We start from the raw sequence: 14,969 nt of genomic DNA, 5'->3' as shown, positions 1-14,969 counted from the left end.
CTCATAAGCTCCAGGAAAATTTAAGACCAGATATCGCTCACCAAAGAAGAATGTGAGATTACTTCACAGCCACAATTGAAACACCTTGGTGTAATAATGAACTCAAGACTTAAATTCAAAGAGCACTTGGAAAATACGAGATGTAAAGCAAATAAAATCTATAATGCTTTATCTAGGTAATGAGATCAGTTACACTGTATGCGGCCCCATTATGGATACAGGCGCTACACATAACATCATATGCTAGACCAATTAACACAGCACATAGGCTTTCTGCAATACGCGCTATAAGTGCTCTTCGAACCATATAACGCTGCTGAGGCATTAGTGAGTATGGCGCCGATTGACATCCAGGGAGACGAATTCGCTCAAATACACAACTTATCTCAGCGCAAAGAGAGGAGGGAATCAAAAGCATCACAATATGGGAGGTGGACCCAAAGACAGATTGTGGACAAAATTTCTTGCATAGATAGGCAACATGGGGACTTAGATTTCCACCTGACCCAAATTCCCAGTGGCCATAGGTGCTACCTATAAAAATATCATCATGTTTTTAGTGCATATTGTCCGACATGTACGTACTCCATCATTGCCCTCGGCTTCCAAATATAAGGGAGCTGAAAACCACACTTGCACGTTGGAAAATTTGACTGCATTTATTTGCGGGTCAGTCCGCATAATAGAGGAAACTTAAATGTCTTCTTCTCTCGCATGAAGTAATACTTAGTCCCGGGGTCCCGCAGGCGAGACATGAGATGGGAGTAGGTAAGGTTTAGCGGATTAGAGCTCCACACTTCGGCTTTCCAAGCTTCCTCCTGCTATAAAAAATACGAATATGCCCTTTACATATAGTGCATCCATGCCCAACACACTAGTGCATCCATGCCCAACATTTTTTTCAACATTTAAAACCCTAAAAATGAGGAAATAAAAATGTTTACAGCTAGATGAACGAGATAACTAAATTGTGTTGATAGAAACTTTTATAGTGGCCCATACTTACATACCCAGAGGATCCATTTTCATGAGCAAATATTCGTAATAATTGTAATAATAGTGAATAGCCATAGTAAGAAGAGTAATAAAGTAAATTGTGCTTTCGTGAGGTTTTTTGTACAATGAAGTTAAAGTGCAGTGAATGCGGTGTGAAATATACGAGTATACTATACATGATAATACGGTGGCTATAAACTGGACTAGGAAGTTGATAGCAACACAGAACACATAAACACATACTTTCAGAAACCGAAGGGAAGGTTTCAGTCGTAGCTATATTTTATTAAGCTATATAAATATATATGTATGTAAAGGGTGATTTTTTAAGAGCTTGATAACTTTTTTTAAAAAAAAACGCATAAAATTTGCAAAATCTCATCGGTTCTTTATTTGAAGCGTTAGATTGGTTCATGACATTTACTTTTTGAAGATAATTTCATTTAAATGTTGACCGCGGCTGCGTCTTAGGTGGTCCATTCGGAAAGTCCAATTTTGGGCAACTTTTTCGAGCATTTCGGCCGGAATAGCCCGAATTTCTTCGGAAATGTTGTCTTCCAAAGCTGGAATAGTTGCTGGCTTATTTCTGTAGACTTTAGACTGACGTAGCCCCACAAAAAATAGTCTAAAGGCGTTAAATCGCATGATCTTGGTGGCCAACTTACGGGTCCATTTCTTGAGATGAATTGTTGTCCGAAGTTTTCCCTCAAAATGGCCATAGAATCGCGAGCTGTGTGGCATGTAGCGCCATCTTGTTGAAACCACATGTCAACCAAGTTCAGTTCTTCCATTTTTGGCAACAAAAAGTTTGTTAGCATCGAACGATAGCGATCGCCATTCACCGTAACGTTGCGTCCAACAGCATCTTTGAAAAAATACGGTCCAATGATTCCACCAGCGTACAAACCACACCAAACAGTGCATTTTTCGGGATGCATGGGCAGTTCTTGAACGGCTTCTGGTTGCTCTTCACCCCAAATGCGGCAATTTTGCTTATTTACGTAGCCATTCAACCAGAAATGAGCCTCATCGCTGAAAAAAATTTGTCCTAAAAAAAAAAAAAAACCGAACACTGATTTTGGTAATAAAATTCAATGATTTGCAAGCGTTGCTCGTTAGTAAGTCTATTCATGATGAAATGTCAAAGCATACTGAGGCTTTCTCTTTGACACCATGTCTGAAATCCCACGTGATCTGTCAAATACTAATGCATGAAAATCCTAACCTCAAAAAAAATATATGTATGTATAAAAGAGGTAAAGAGGTGGAGAGGAGAATAGTCCGTTGTTGGTGCTTAAAAGTGAATATAACGATTTATGTTCATATAATAATTCTGTAGTCACTTCGGCAAAGCATACTTTATCGATGTCATGTATCGATACATATGTACATATATTTCACTTTCTGTTGATTTGAACAAAGTATAAACAGAAATTTATTAATGGACACGCCGTATTTAAATATTTTAGTAGTCAATAAAACTTAGGTATGTAACGGGTGATTTTTTTGAGGTTAGGATTTTCATGCATTAGTATTTGACAGATCACGTGGGATTTCAGACATGGTGTCAAAGAGAAAGATGCTCAGTATGCTTTGACATTTCATCATGAATAGACTTACTAACGAGCAACGCTTGCAAATCATTGAATTTTATTACCAAAATCAGTGTTCGGTTCGAAATGTGAAAATCCGCTTTTTTATCGACAAATTTTGTTCAGCGATGAGGCTCATTTCTGGTTGAATGGCTACGTAAATAAGCAAAATTGCCGCATTTGGGGTGAAGAGCAACAGAAGCCGTTCAAGAACTGCCATGCATCCCGAAAAATGTACTGTTTGGTGTGGTTTGTACGCTGGTGGAATCATTGGACCGTATTTTTTCAAAGATGCTGTTGGACGCAACGTTACGGTGAATGGCGATCGCTATCGTTCGATGCTAACAAACTTTTTGTTGCCAAAAAATGGAAGAACTGAACTTGGTTGACATGTGGTTTCAACAAGATGGCGCTACATGCCACACAGCTCGCGATTCTATGGCCATTTTGAGGGAAAACTTCGGACAACAATTCATCTCAAGAAATGGACCCGTAAGTTGGCCACCAAGATCATGCGATTTAACGCCTTTAGACTATTTTTTGTGGGGCTACGTCAAGTCTAAAGTCTACAGAAATAAGCCAGCAACTATTCCAGCTTTGGAAGACAACATTTCCGAAGAAATTCGGGCTATTCCCGCCGAAATGCTCGAAAAAGTTGCCCAAAATTGGACTTTCCGAATGGACCACCTAAGACGCAGCCGCGGTCAACATTTAAATGAAATTTTATGCGTTTTTTTTTAAAAAAAAGTTATCAAGCTCTTAAAAATCACCCTATACATATGTGACCTGGTCTACGGAAAGGGGGCTTAGGTGTCAAAAAATCAATTTTCACTTTTTAGTTGATTCGGATGGAAGATGAGATGCTTTTTCACGTGATAGAATCCAAAAAGTCATAACTAGTTTTCGAACGTTAGCTCCCTTTTCGTAGACCAGGTCACATATATTAATATGATAATATAACTTTTTGGGACGCCTGAAAGTCGACTATAACTCATTGAAAATTTTCGTTAATGTATGTAAATTGCTGGCATTTTTTAGAAGTCTATATGGGTCAGAAATACCATTGGAGTATTGGGGTTGCATATATCACTAAAATACTGGATAAGAAAGCCAAAACAACCAAGGAAGGAGAGAACGGTTCGCATTCTGAGAAATGAACGGCGGAAAGTAAGCCCGTCACCACTACAAGCTTAGTTTTTGCATGTGTTAAATTAGGTGCCGACAGTGTTGGTATCTGTCCAGTGAGACAGGATGTGCACACACTATTACATATAGTTTTGACACAAAGCAATTTACTTGTGAAAAAGTTGAATGCGCTCAACGAAGAGCAAGTTTTTTTTTCATGGATGTGAATGTTCGTTCCGCAGTGTGCGATAAATATTCTGGTTTTGAGTGTAAAATCTGTTGAATATGTAGTTTTATATTGCCAATAAATCCTTAGAAATTTTGGGGTTAATTGTTCTTTATGCAGACTCTTTTATAAGTTTATATATTTATTTATGTAATGAAAAATTATTGGTTTATGGCTCTTTGTTTGAATAATTGTCCAGCTTGTATAGAAGTAATTTTTATGATCCTTTTCATCTACTTCATGCCAACTGATTCATACATCTTCTTCTAATATGTCTTCGTTTTTTAACAACTTACTTTGTGGGTTTGCAGATTATCGACAAAACATTGCAGCACCGCCTCTCACCCCACTGGTATCGTGATATTTTGTAATTGTTCACTAAATTTTGGTAAATCTGCAAGAGGAAGAGGAAATAAAATATTTTCTTACTTAGAGGTATAGATTGTGGACCTTAATTAAATAAAAGTGTTCTTTGCGAAGATGGTAATACAATCCTGAGGCTAGTATTTCAGATAATTTTTAAGTGTCATCAGAAAGACAATTAATATGTTTATTTTCCATATTTTTATTAGTTATTAATTGTATAAAGAGAATGGAAGTTAAAATTGAATATCAAAAATGTTAAAAATTTCGAAAACTAACTATTAATAAAATGGAGGGTCTCAGAAACTGGGCACGTATCCATAACCACAATTACGATATGCGTCTTACTTTACAACGAAGGTGCTTTTGATAATGAGGCTGTACTGCGTAGCGATAGTTATAACTACTATGGGGAGAGTAAGATTCATCTTCGTACTACGAGGTGCTGACTACAAGGTGGAGTTCTGTACCCCCTACTATGAAGTCGAGCTGTTTGAGTTGCTTATTTACAATCTGATTCAGTGCCAGAAGTATGCCGACGACATTGTCATAATGGCTCGAAGTAAACGAAGGCAACGCAGTCTTCAGTAGGCCTTCAACTATCGAAGCTGCGCTTGACCATTCATTGCTGCTCATGGCAGCAGAGGGGTATGTCAGGGAAGATAATGTCGTTTCAACAAAAGAAGGTCTTAGAGGAAGAAACACCAAGAGACGGCGTTACGAAGAGGGTAGACTTTAAAAAGAAGCTTAAAGTTACTTTCGACAGCAAGACAGAATGGAGTGATTCCACGCCCGATCTATCCACTGGTACACTGACGGCTCGAAAACATCGAAAAGAATTGGAGCAGGCATTGCGGTACCACATACAAATTATCGATACCAATGAAATATTTTTCGAACTGAGCCACCTGTCAGTTTGAAATCGTATGCACTTGATCTGGGTGCCGGTGCATAAAGAAATAGTGCATGATGGGGCCAGAACCATCCATTGCGGTGGGTGTCACACCATAAAAAAGGAGGAGACAGTGCGGAAAGAAGGGCACTGGCACTGGCGGGCTACAGGAATGCGCCACGCAAAACACCAAACCCCATTTTTAAAATAAAAATAAAACGATTTTGTAAAATGTACCAAAACATGGTGGGAGGCAGTTGAATATTTAGAGAAATATGAAATTTCTTCAGGTACTGGCGCTCTTTTTATTTTGTAGAATCAGGATTTTGTTGGGAAATATAATATTTCATCGAATCGTAAGAGCCTTGATACAGAATAAGTTTTGTTTTGAAAAGGGTCTAGCGACGAAATGTCAGTTTTGCAGTATTATGTTAAAATTATTTTAATATTATATACTAATTTGGTTTATGGTCCTTTGCGCGTTGGTCACGGCGAATATCGCATTCGATGGAACGATGACGAGATATACGACGACCTTGACATAGTTGAGCGAATTAAAAAACAGCGGCTACGCTGGCTAGGTCATGTTTTCCGGATGGACGAAAACACTCCAGCTTAATAAATTCGTAGATGCATCATTTCTAATATCCTCGAGCAAGTTTTCTTGATTTTCATCTCTCATGCATTAGTAACAAACCATTACACGTATTAAGAGATTACAGCAGCATAGTTCAAATATTATAGGTTAGTTGTCACAAGCACACCGGTTTCGAGTGGGCGGGTTATCAGTTATTGAAAATACAGATGTGTTAAGCCAGTTTATGTTTTTTCGTATTTATAATTAGTCTTTGGAAATATGTCTCAAAAGAAAGTAATGAATGGCTATGAATAGATGAGTTAACGTTTGTTATAATCAGAATTTCTTACCATCAAAGGCAATATTTTTCTAACTAAGGACTTATTAAACTTTATTTTCGCACATGAACTTTCCCCTCTGTACATATATACAAGTTCATAATGAATTAATTATAACTCCTTTGCATCTATGCACTTACATTTCATAGATTCTCATAGATTTGTCATTCAATCAATTAATACTAACAAACACAGTTGTTATAAAAGCTACTAACTGTCTTCAAAACTATAAACCTAAATGAAGAAAATCAGGCAATAAAAGCAACAAAGGTCTTTGGCCAATATGTAGGGGTATACATATACAGAATTTATTGACCATAGGTCCAATATAAACGTAAACACCGGTAGTAGTGAGGTTAGTAAATAGTAATTGCAGTCTTGTATGCAGGATAAGCTGGTCTATTGGAAAGTCCGTCCAACCAGCAGACTCAAGAGATTTCCCACCTAGAGCAAAGCGTAGTGTATAAGTATTTGTGCTTTAAAAGAAATTTGTGCCGAGTAATAACATTGCATATACGAACAATGCAGCAGAAAGCAGGAAAAATTATATGTAAAATGTCAGACAAGAAAACTAAAGACTTAAAACGATATGTATGAAAGCCTTGCAATTATGTTAACAATATAATGTACTTAGTCGTATATTTTTATGAAATGTTTTGTATTTTAATAATTTTTAAAGAAGATGGATGGATCGATCCATATAATTTATAAATATTAATTAATATGATTGGGAACCAAAGCGAAAGTACGACCTTGTTCTTGTTACTTGGAGTAATTAAGAGATAATTGCTAATTGTCATAAATTGTGGTACGTATGTCTGAATAATGCTCATTTTTAAATTTTTTAAATTAATTTTCATTCCTTTATTCGGCACTTATCTTTAACGGTTTCAGTATCGAACTTAAAACTTATTTATACTTACGAGTCTACTCTGTTATTTGCAGATCACCTCTGTCATATTCATCTCATTATTGAGATATATGACATAAACTGTATTTGGTTGAAATCTTATCATTTTGCAAAGAAAACTTGGTTTGTTTACAAAGCAAAAATACACATGCATATGTATATACAGCAACAATGCCCGTAAATGTTTTTCATTGCACCATTCGGATGCTACTAGTGGCAAGGAGACAGAATATGTAGTCGTATTTTTGAGAACAAAAAAAAAAAAACAAATTTATCTTAGACAACCAAATGAAGCTTATGCCCCAGTCCAACGCTTCGTTTGTCTAAAGTCTGATGCTTTCAATATCCCCCTTGCTGCATTGCCCACATATTCTCTCAGCTTCAGACACATTCATGTGATCTAATCCATCACAAATCGTTTGCATACACATAGAGGAAAACAAGCGAATCATAGCATGCCCTAAGATGTTGAAACACACTGTCGCTTTTATCATAAAAGGAACAGAAGCTTGTAGTCAAAATTGTTTCATTATGTTTTGCCAACAATTGAGAGCAAAATAAATATGTGTGCTGAGAGTGAATGCTAACGGCTTGCCTACGTTAAGAGTTGCTGACAAATGAAATGTTGACGCCAAGTTAAAATGGTATGAAATTGTGTAAAATTTGGAATTAAACTGTTATGCGATTATTTCAGAAAAAGTGGTTGCAGTTAAAAATTAAAAAAAAAAACTTGGTTATAGTTGCCCTTTGTAGTATCGCTCTCAACATATCTACAGAATGTCTTCAATCAATGATATCACTGGCCTACGGTGGTTTTGTTGCTTTAGATATATGACTTATTTTAGATATACAAGGTCCCACAATTTCTAAAACTATCAAGAATTTTGTACTATTTGTTCTTGTTTATTTTTTATTATTTACATTACAAAAATCAGAAAATTTGAAAAAAAAAATAATACATTTACATAACGACACTGATGTTTTAAAAAATAACTATACAGTCAAACTAACATAGAGAAAATTATGCTAAATTTCAAGGAAACTCCTTTTATGAGTAATTGTTTTATGATTTTCTAGTAACCAAATACATGTATATTGCAACGTTTACAAAATCTGAAATCTAAATCTGGTTGTATGGGAGATATTTGATGTAGTTGTTCGATCTCACCGGGTCACACAAAAGATCATTAGAATATTAAAGTGCATATACTCGTATGTTTAAATTTCATGTGTTTATCTTAAGAACTGACGAACTAATCGTTATAATCCCTGAAACTTTTCGCCGAAAAAATCGCTGTTTTAAACATGTTTCAAACCCATGGTAGTTTAAGCAAAGTTATTCAGAATGTACCATAGAATATTTTCCGCATACGCGTGCCAGTCGTTTCTTCTTTTCGCTACGTGGCGCGAAGCCAGGCCCTTCTCCACTTGGTCCTTCCAACGGAGTGGAGGTCTTCCTCTTCCTCTACTTCCCCCGGCGGGTACTGCGTCGAATACTTTCAGAGCTGGAGTGTTTTCGTCCATCCGGACAAATTGACCTAGCCAGCGTAGCCGCTGTCTTTTAATTCGCTGAACTATGTCAATGTCGTCGTATATCTCGTATAGCTCATCATTCCATCGACTGCGATATTCGTCGTGGCCATCGCGCAAAGGACCATACATCTTTCGCAGAACTTTTCTCTCGGAAACTCGCAACGTCGACTCATCAGTTGCTGTCATCGTCCACGCCTCTGCACCATATAGCAGGACGGGAATTATGAGTGACTTGTAGAGTTTGGTTTTTGTTTGTCGAGAGAGGACTTTGCTTCTTAATTGCCTACTCAGTCCGAAGTAGCACCTGTTGGCAAGAGTTATCTTGCGTTGGATTTCTAGGCTGACATTGTTGATGGTGTTTACGCTGGTTCCAAGATAGACGAAATTATCTACAACTTCAAAGTTATGACTGTCAACTGTGACGTGAGTGCCAAGTCGTGAGTGCAACGACTGTTTGTTTGATGACAGGAGATATTTCGTCTTGCCTCGTTCACTGCCAGACCCATTTGTCTTGCTTCCTTGTTCAGTCTGGAGAAAGCAGAAATAACGGCGCGGGTGTTGAGGCTACTTATCATATATGATATTGATAGGTGAAATAGTTGGTTTTAAGCCAAAGAAGGTGAGTTTTTGATTTACATATATAGACACAGATCTTTATAAATATATATTCAAAGGGATTTCGAAGCCTTTGGTGTACACTTTTGTCTAGTGTTTAATTTAACTCTAACATGAAAGACGAAATCAAATATATAATATATAAGTGACTTCAAGTATAGTATCCCAAAAATATCGGGCTCTCCAATAGAGTTTTTATATTTTTTATGTGTCGGTTCTACTTTTTTAATACGCCATAATCTGTATTTTTTTTTTAAAGATACATACAAGCACAACGTTTACAAATTATTCAATTTATAATCAAAATAATCGGTCCTCCATTGCAAATTTTCCCCATTTTGTTGTCGTAATAATTGTCTACTTGCCTTCGCTTTTCATCGAATTGTTGAAAATGTCGAGTGTACTTTTTCTTTACATAATTTTCAACTGCCAATCAGGCAGGGAACCGCTCGAAGTAATGGCCGCCGTTCAAATAGGTGTTGGTTAAGGGGGTGTTGGTTAAGGGGGCCTGATTTAGAAGCTTCAAAAAATCGATGTTTTATTTTTTGCTTAAATCTCTTTAAAAATAACCTAAGAATATGTCCCCAAAGAAGAAAAATAGTGACCGAGCGTCTAGCAGATATATGAGCGATTGGGCAGAAAGCGAAAACTTTGACGCGCGATTTCTCGGTTTTTCATTTTTACGATTTTTCTTAATTGGCGGGCAGGATAGAAAAAAAAACTAAACGTCGTATGGAATTGGGGCAAAGTTTATTATCTTTGGCATTAAATTATCTTCTAGTTAAACTAAAAAAACTAAGAAAAGTCAAGTTTGAACATATTTTTAAACAACATAAAGTAAAATTTTTTTGGTCAAAAACCACTTTTTTCAACTTTTAAAAAACTTCTGAAATTTTACACTTTAATTAGAAGATAAATTGTTAAAAAATATGAATCTCTTTGAATTTTTTGTTTCTAATAGAAATTGCGACCTGCATCCTGCCCGCCGTCCGACAAGTGCACATGCGAAATGCATCGGGCAATTGCTTCCCAAAGGCGAAATATCAAAGATTTCGTATCCAAAAAATTTGTGAATGATGTTTAAGTATTGTATATAACTATAAACCCTAGAAACTTTGCTGTAATCACATATTTCTTTCCTTCTCAAAAAATCCTCAAAAAATCGATATTTTGAAGCCCTAAACCAGGCTCTCCCCTTAAGACCGCAATTTGGCGGATTTCGAGAAGGCAAGCCATTTGTATAAAATTCACTCGAAAACCGAAGCCAATGGACTATCGTAAACGTCGTGAATTTGCTGTTTTTGCCTTGAAACAACTAGAAAAAATTTTTTTAAGAAAATCATCTTCTCCGATGAGGCTCACTTTCTTCTTCTTCTTCTTCTTAATTGGCGTAGACACCGCTTACGCGATTATAGCCGAGTTAACAACCGCGCGCCAGTCGTTTCTTCTTTTCGCTACGTGGCGCCAATTGGATATTCCAAGCGAAGCCAGGTCCTTCTCCACTTGGTCCTTCCAACGGAGTGGAGGTCTTCCTCTTCCTTTGCTTCCCCCGGCGGGTACTGCGTCGAATACTTTCAGAGCTGGAGTGTTTTCATCCATCCGGACAACATGACCTAGCCAGCGTAGCCGCTGTCTTTTAATTCGCTGAACTATGTCAATGTCGTCGTATATCTCGTACAGCTCATCGTTCCATCGAATGCGATATTCGCCGTGGCCAACGCGCAAAGGACCATAAATCTTTCGCAGAATTTTTCTCTCGAAAACTCGCAACGTCGACTCAACCGTTGTTGACATCGTCCAAGCCTCTGCACCATATAGCAGGACGGGAATTATGAGAGACTTATAGAGTTTGGTTTTTGTCTGTCGAGAGAGGACTTTGCTTCTCAATTGCCTACTCAGTCCGAAGTAGCACCTGTTGGCAAGAGTTATCCTGCGTTGGATTTCTAGGCTGACATTGTTGGTGGTGTTAACGCTGGTACCAAGATAGACGAAATTATCTACACGTTTAAAGTTATGACTGTCAACAGTGACGTGGGAGCCAAGTCGCGAGTGCGACGACTGTTTGTTTGATGACAGGAGATATTTCGTCTTGCCCTCGTTCATCACCAGACCCATTTGCTTTGCTTCCTTGTCTGGAGTCTGGAGAAAGCAGAATTAACGGCGCGGGTGTTGAGCCAATTATATCAATATCATCGGCATACGCCAGCAGCTGTACACTCTTATAAAAGGTTGTACCTGTTCGATTCTGCAGCTCGAACTATTTTCTCCAGCAGCAGATTGAAAAAGTCGCACGATAGGGAGTCGCCTTGTCTGAAACCTCGTTTGGTATCGAACGGCTCGGAGAGGTTCTTCCCGATCCTGACGGAGCTTTTGGTGCCGCTCAACGTCAGTTTACACAGCCCAGTTTTGCGGGGATACCAAATTCAGACATCGCGGCATAAAGGCAGCTCCTTTTCGTGCTGTCGAAAGCAGCTTTGAAATCGACGAAGAGGTGGTGTGTGTCGATTCTCCTTTCACGGGTCTTTTCCAAGATTTGGCGCATGGTGAATATCTGGTCGGTTGTTGATTTGCCAGGTCTAAAGCCACACTGATAAGGTCCAATCAGTTCGTTGACGGTGGGCTTCAATCTTTCACACAATACGCTCGATAGAACCTTATATGCGATGTTGAGGAGGCTAATCCCACTTTAGTTGGCGCAGATTGTGGGGTCTCCTTTTTTATGGATTGGGCATAGCACACTTAAATTCCAGTCGTTGGGCATGCTTTCGTCCGACCATATTTTACAAAGAAGCTGATGCATGCTCCTTATCAGTTCTTCGCCGCCGTGTTTGAATAGCTCGGCCGGCAATCCATCGGCCCCTGCTGCTTTGTTTTTCTTCGGGCGGGTAATTGCTATTCGAACTTCTTCATGGTCGGGTAATGGAACGTCTGCTCCATCGTCATCGATTGGGGAATCGGGTTCGCCTTCTCCCGGTGTTGTGCTTTCATTGCTATTCAGCAGGCTGGAGAAGTGTTCCCTCCATAATCTAAGTATGCTCTGGGCATCGGTAACTAGATCACCTTTGGGGGTTCTACAGGAGTATGCTCCGGTCTTGAGACCTTCTGTTAGTCGCCGCATTTTTCCGTAGAATTTTCGAGTATTACCCCTGTCGGTCAGCTTGTCAAGTTCTTCATACTCACGCATTTCGGGCTCTCTCTTTTTGACTGCAACTGTGTCTCGCTTCGCTCTTCAATTGTCGGCGTATATCACATCCCGCAAGTGTTTTGGTCGATCGTAACGTTGCGTGGTAGGCAGCCTGTTTTCTCTCCGCTGCGACACGGCACTCCTCGTCGTACCAGCTGTTCTTTTGCACTTTCCGAAAACTAATGGTTTCGTTTACAGCTGTACGTAAGGAGCTTGATATGCTGTCCCACAGTTCCCTTATACCGAGTTGGTGATGAGTGCTCTCAGAGAGGAGGAGTGCAAATACATTAGAAAATTGTTCGGCTGTCTGCTATGATTGCAGCTTCTTGACGTCGAACCTTCCTTGTGTTTGTTGGCGTGCGTTTTTTGCTGCACAGAGGCGGGTGCGAATTTTGGCTGCAACAATATAGTATTCCGAGTCGATGTTAGCACCTCGGAGTGCATGCACATCTAATTCACTGAGGACGTGTCTTCCGCCTATAATAAGATCATCGATCTGGTTGGTGGTTTTTCGATCTGGAGGCAGCCAGGTACCTTGGTGGATCTTCTTATTGCTGGAATTTAGTACTACAGATAACCATATTTCGGGCACCGGCGAAGTCGATCAGCCTCAACCCATTTGGGGATGTTTCATCGTGGAGGCTGAATTTACCGACCGTAGAGCCAAAGATACCTTCTTTGCCCACCCTGGCGTTAAAGTCGCCAAGCACGATTTTGACATCGTGGCGGGGGCATCTCTCATAAGTGCGCTCCAAGCACTCATAAAAGGCATCTTTGGTCACATCGTCCTTCTCTTCCGTCTGGGCGTGGGCGCAAATCAGCGATATGTTGAAGAATCTCGCTTTGATGCGGATTGTGGCTAGACGTTCATTCACCGCAGTGAATGATAGTACTCGGCGACGGAGTCTCTCTCCCACCACGAATCCAACACCAAACTTGCGCTCCTTTATATGGCCACTGTAGTAAATGTCACAAGGACCTACTTGTCTCTGTCCTTGTCCCGTCCATCGCATTTCTTGGACGGCGGTGATGTCAGCCTTTATTTTCACGAGGACATCAACCAGCTGGGCAGCGGCACCTTCCCAATTAAGGGACCGGACATTCCAGGTGCATGCCCTCAATTCGTAGTCCTTATTTCGTTTGCCATGGTCGTCATCAAAAGGGGGGTCACTCATCCGAGGCTTGTTGTTCCTTTTCATTGGGAGTGTTTTTTTTACGTGGCGGGTCCCAAACCCAGCGCACATCCCTATGCAGGGGATGTTTCGCCTTCTCACTTTAGCTCGCCTTCAAACGGATGTTCTTAGGCTACCCAGAGGATACTTGGTCAAAGACCGGAAGTCGTGAGCTCACTTTCATCTGCAGAAAATTCCCAAGTTATTCATAAACAATCATTACATTCCTCTGAATTGACAGTTTTTTGTGATATTTCCATGGGCCCGTCCCTTTTTGAAGTTAAACTGGTGACACCGTTAATGTCAATGGAGAGCGACATAGGTCGATAATAATCAACCGAGCTATTCCGAGAAAAATTTGAGGGTTCGATTATGTCGAGAAATTGTGACATTGATTATCCTCTAAGAAGTTGGACTACGTTTTGTGGGGTTATATGAAATCATTGGTTTTAGCAATAAACTGTAGGAAGACCGATTCGCTTCGTGGTTGCGTCCGAACTGACTCTTCTTTATTTTTTCTCACTTTCATGTCGCCAGTTGCAAGTTTAAAAATTACATCAGGGTTGCTTATTTGAGTAACATTACAATAAGATATGATACAAATTCAAAAGTACTACCGTCTTGCTAATACAACTAATATTAAAATAAATCATAATACAAATTTAAAAGTACAACAGGATTGCTTATTTAAGTAACATTAAAATAAGGTATGATACAAATTCAAAAATACAACAGGATTGCTTATTCAAGTAACATCAAAATAAGGGAACGATACAACATAATACAGTAATCACATTTACATTGCTACAAAACCAGACACTTTTCAAGGTTTGGAATTCAGTATTGAAAGCCCTATTCAAGGCATACGGCTTAATGGAAAAAGTACTCGAGGAATTGGGTTCATAGAATACGTTCTTACAAAAGAAAACGTGAAAACTATTTGAATGAATGTTATATTAAGAATTTAATTATATCGATTGCACTTCACATTAAATACAACGCAATTGAACTTCCTTAACTGCCAGTTGTTTGTTTTTCAAAGAAATCATATACCTCTTACACTGTGGAAAATGTTTGGGATTATTGTCTGGGGGCTGAGAAATTCCAAGTCAGGGTGATGGTACTAGGTCAGTATAGTAAAACCCTCAAAGAGTTTGGCATTCGTATGTGTCAGTTTTTTTATGACCTTTTAAATTTTTTCCTTATCTTTATGTTTTTTCGCTTAGTTGCGACATTTTGGCAAAAACGTAGTTTAACATAACTCGCGAACCACTTGTCCGATTTGGATGAAACAAATTTAGAAAAATTAAGAATTACAATTTCTATTTGTTTTTATTTGTTTTTATTCAAAAAAGTGTCATTTATCGCCTTTTTTATAAATTTTCCCCAATAACTCCAGACTTCTGGCCATAAACTACTAAAAAAATAAAGTAAACATTTTTATAA

The sequence above is a fragment of the Bactrocera dorsalis genome, chromosome 1 (assembly GCF_023373825.1).
Source record: "Bactrocera dorsalis isolate Fly_Bdor chromosome 1, ASM2337382v1, whole genome shotgun sequence".
Classification (NCBI taxonomy): domain Eukaryota; kingdom Metazoa; phylum Arthropoda; class Insecta; order Diptera; family Tephritidae; genus Bactrocera; species Bactrocera dorsalis.
This window is presented reverse-complemented; position numbering follows the sequence as displayed.